Below are 5044 nucleotides of genomic sequence, written 5' to 3' on the forward strand. Positions count from 1 at the left end.
CAGGGGTCTGAACGGCGCCACCCGCTGGGACGCCCTGCAGGTTGGCGTCAACCGACCCCTGGGCGCCTCCGAAGAGTCTCTGGTTCTAAGTCTACGTCTACGTAACTCCCACATGTGACCTGCTGCTAGACATGTGAGCTGCTGCTAGACCATGGACATCGTCGACGTCTCGGATTCGGAGTGCCACCCGCCTCTCCTCGACGTTAGCGATGGAAAAACTCGACCGGTTAAAACCGATACCAGTATTTTAGTTCTGAATAACCGGTATTTTTCGGTATTTCTTTGCTATTGGTTGTAATAAGTGTTTTTTTCATATTTTACTAACAAAACCCTAAACTACTGAATCCCGTCCCGACAGGTATCAGTGAGAGGTTCCTTTCCCTGTCTCCCCTCATTTTCATCGATTTTATTAATATTCTGTGTCATTGCACGGTAGTAACAGACCGAATAAGGTTATTGTAATGAGAGTATTTGTACTGAGAGCTCAAAAAATACTTGATTGCTAAACAAAAATGGTTACTTCCCTGGGTGGCCTGTGCGAAACAAGCATCTTAGGACGCGACACACGGCATTTCCGGTTGGGGGCTGCAATTCCCTGAATTCTGAGGGGTTCGTACAACAGGCTTAAGCGCCTGGCGGAACGACTCACTTCGGTCGAGTTTCGCCTATTGTATGCAGGGGTTAATGACCTGCGAGACGTCTGAGTGTCGCCGCAGTTTATGTGTTTACCGTTCTGGCGCGTCCGGAACGAAGATTCCTGGCACAGACTGACTACACTGTCCTCTTGATTCTGAGAATACTTGTGGACCGTGCCCTGCTGGGTGCGACTGTCTGGCGCCGGATGGCTGGTGGTCTTGGCAGGTTGTTTTCGTAGCCGATCAACCGGCAAGTTCAGTGCCTTCAGCTGAATAACAGAGGCATGATTGGTCAATTTAAACTGAGGCTAGTTGACGTCATAAAGCCTTGCTCGAAATTGGAGGGAACGGTCGCTATTGGCGCGAATGATGTTCTGAGACAGTGTGGGGGAATTTTGGAATCAGAACTGAATGCTGATTCGCAGAGTAGGGACTAGAGCAATGTTGGTTTCGCTCTTGCGTTGCGCGGGCTGTGGATTCGGGATCTGATCTTCGTGAGAGTCGGACAGTCTTGCGTCTTTGTCGCTCTTTTTCGGAAGAACTTGGAACTCTCGGATAGCCTTGGATGCCAGGGGGTGACACAGAGTTGCTGTACGGCAGAAGTCGGCGCCTACATCATCAGGACGCTGCCTACCGACGACGTGCTGGAGATTTCAGTACTGGTACAGTATTTTGCGGCTCCGGCATTATAGGACCTTATCAATTTTATACTGAATCCCTCAGCAGCACGCGCGCTCGCTTTGCTATAAGTCCACCTTGCTTGTTTCTCCATGTGATCCCATTTGAGATCTCACTACTAATTGCGATACTGCTATATAGTCGGGAGATTAACATTTGATTCGTTAGGACCTCCAGTCATTATCGTCAATGTATTGCATCACAGAGAGTAGGAGCCCCTTGTTCTTGAGCCAACTCTTATTCTCATAAAATTTCAGTATACCCTACCCTTTAACCTACTGTGTGTGTCAACAATCATGTGCATTTATGTCCTGAAGTATAATTAATCTCTTTGTAATATTTAATCCGCATATCATTTCGTAGATATAGGCAGAATCCCATTTCCTGTTATTTATTATGATCAAGTTCTCTATTTTGAGTAAATTGCAATTTTTATTAGATTATTGTCTGTGTGCACTCCTTAATTTTACCAACTAGCAGGGTCCACCATCATTTCCTTCCATTACCGTTGTGCTCATAATTAATTGGCTGGTAGATAAGGAGGGGATCGAGTGCATGTCTCGTTCTCATGCAAAATTCGTCTGAATTAAAGAGGTACAAACTCTTCTCCACCCCGGCACCTCGCATCAGATGACCCAATGGTACTGAGCGACAGCCGTATCATCCTAAGCCCTTAGGCGTCACCAGATGCGGATGTGGCGTGGCCTGTGGTCAGCACACCGCTCTCCCGGTCGTTGTCAGTAATAATGACCAGAGCCTCTACTTCCCAGTCAAGCAGCTCCTGAATTTGCCTGGGCCGAGTGCATCCCGCTTGCCAACAGCACTCGACACACCGGACGGTCACCGATTCAAGTGCTATCCAAGCCCGACAGCGCTTAACTTCGGCGATCTGACGGGAACTGGTGTTATCACTGCGACAAGGCCGTTGGCACTATGTTACTAATAAACTAGTAAGAAAATCACAATATCAGTTAGCTGCAGCAGCAGTTCTAAAATATTTCATTTTTAAATAAGCCTTTTTTTTAAAAAAAATAAGGTTTTATTCGTCAATTTTGCTTTGGTTTGAACTATTGTGTTATTCTAGAAAATGGGAAAAGTGGTCAATACCGTCGTGATCAACTTGTGAAATCATTTTTGTGACATCAGATACTGGTCGTCCTTTGTTAGGGGCCAAAATTCTAGTGAATTCGAGAAAGTAAATGAAATCAAACACAAAGGGCACAAAATGGTTCAAATGGCTCTGAGCATTATGGGACTTAACTTCTGAGGTCATCAGTCCCCTAGAACTTAGAACTACTTAAACCTAACTAACCTTAGGACATCACACACATCCATGCCCGAAGCAGGATTCGAACCTGCGACCGTAGCGGTCGCGCTGTTCCAGACTGAAGCGCCTAGAACCGCTCGGCTACACCGGCCGGCCAAGGGCACAAAATCAAGGGGTTCCTGTATGAATATAAAAGATTGATTATATGTTCAAAACATGAAAGAAATGAATTTATTTTCGTGCTGTTTACACAAAACAAGACAAAATTGTAAATCACAGGGCCGATTTGACTGGGCGTGGACACGAGTCAGTTATTAAGGGGAAGGATGAGTGAACGAATCGTCTCACCATTCTTTGTTATCGTTCGTCGTTTACTGCTGTCGGCGGCAGCCGCTGCATCGATGTGGCGCGTCGCGTCGGAGCTGTGCTGCGAGGGTCGGCTGCCCTTATCAGCAATCGCGGTGTTGCGGTGGGTCCCAGGTACGATCTCCGCCTTGCGTGTCCGTTGTCGGTTGCGCGGCCGGAGCTGTGCTACCACGGTGTCGGAAAACGGATGTTCTCGATGGGTAGAGGAGTGCCCATGTCTTCTCGCTTTCGCGGTGTCTCCAGGACTACCCACTTTCGCTTCTCATCCATCTCTCGGCTCAAATCCTCATCGAAATATTTTTCATTCGGCGGACTAAATTTTCAATGTAACCCAATGACAGACCGGCGTTTCATCGCCACGCCTCTCCGTGTAGGGTGGAAATTTTATATCTGGCGTGGGCTGGCGTGTGCCTCGTCAATTGTCATTTCACGTCTTAAGATGTTTTCCTGTATTCTGCGGCTGTTGGGAGAGCAGCTACACAACACTTCTTTATAACCGCTCTCTCTGCGTGAGACCCGGACAAACTCATGTTTGGGCTCCGTCTCAAATTCTGCTGGCGTCCGTCATTTACAAGGAATTCCTCACTGTCGAGAAAAACATCTTCTTAAGTATGCTGGCTTCTTTCACACGCCTCCCTGCGCCAATGGCCCGAGCTTTTTGTACACTGTTCCTTGTGCCCGTGTCTCGATCAGCTCGTAACGCGCACGGAATTCCTTACAGATAGTTCTTCGTTGCTCCTTATGTCTTATTTAGGAGGCGAGGAGCCCCGTGGGTACACTCCTTGGACTACCCCAACTGTTGCGCGCCGGAGACGAATCCGTCCGGCGGATTTGTGTCGAGGTCCGGTGTGCCTGCCAGTCTGTGGATGGTTTTAAGGCTGTTTTCCACTGGGGGCCGAACCGCACACTAACCATATTGGTTCGGTGTGGGGCAGCGGTGGGGTGAGTGGACTGCTGTAGCCTGTTGTGGGGTTGTGAACCACTGAGGGCTACGGCGGGGACGAAGCCTCTCCATCGTTTCTACATCCGCGGTACAATGCACAATACACTCACAGCGCACACCAAGCTAGACGAGTGTGTAAGTTCAAATGGTTCAAATGGCTCTGAGCACTATGGGACTTAACATCTGAGGTCATCAGTCCCCTAGAACTTAGAACTACTCAAACCTAACTAACCTAAAGACATCACACAGATCCATGCCCGAGGCAGGATTCGAACCTGCGACCGTAGCAGTGGCGCAGTTCCTGACTGATCGCCTAGAACCGCTAGACCACCGCGGCCGGCGAGTGTGTAAGTACTGACAACAGAGACGCCTGGTTGTGCAGCGAGGGCTTCGATTGTGAGTCGTCGATCACCTGGAAAGTGTCCGCACGTTTCAGCAACGCTGGAGTCACAGATATTTGCGGTCGGCCGGCACGGGGGAGATCCGATAATTTGCGCGACCTTGATGCGACGATGACAGACGCCTCGCCCAACGACCCATCGAGCTTTTGTTCACTGCCAGTTCTCCGTAGACATTCTGCAAGCGCATGTGATTGTCTGCTATGTTCTGGTGATCTGCCAAAACAAACTCTCTGCTAGGAACGCACCACCGTTACGGACGCGATTTTGAAGGTTAAGGATAGCGCCGTCATGTATCGGAAAAAAAGCACTCCGTCTTCAGGCCACGAGCGGCGACCAGCCGACCGCCGTGTCATCTTCAGAGGAGGATGCGGATAAGAGGGGCGTGGGGTCAGCACGCCGCTCCCCCGGTCGTTATGATGGTATTCTTGACCGAAGCCGCTACTATTCGGTCGAGTAGCTCCTCACTTGGCATCACGAGGCTGAGTGCACCCCGAAAAATGGCAACAGCGCATGGCCACCCATCCAAGTGCCGGCCACGCCCAACAGCGCTTAACTTCGGTGAACTCACAGGAACGGGTGTATCCACTGCGGCAAGACCGTTGCCGATATTATCTATCGGAACATCATGAAATTATAGGAACAGAAACGAGAGTATTTCACGATATCACATTACAAATCTGACCTTTATTCAACCGAAGTTGGCCGCGAAAAAAATGTGTTGCATGACATATTGAACGCTCCTCGTATAAAGTAC

General features: G+C 49.2%; 1 pseudogene; it reads right to left on the minus strand.

Moving 5' to 3' along the window:
• Positions 1-2125: 2125 nt before the first annotated feature.
• LOC126196705 (5S ribosomal RNA) lies at positions 2126-2243 on the minus strand (annotated as a pseudogene).
• Between the last annotated feature and the right edge of the window lie 2801 nt (positions 2244-5044).

Source organism: Schistocerca nitens, chromosome 7 (genome assembly GCF_023898315.1).
Source record: "Schistocerca nitens isolate TAMUIC-IGC-003100 chromosome 7, iqSchNite1.1, whole genome shotgun sequence".
NCBI lineage: Eukaryota > Metazoa > Arthropoda > Insecta > Orthoptera > Acrididae > Schistocerca > Schistocerca nitens.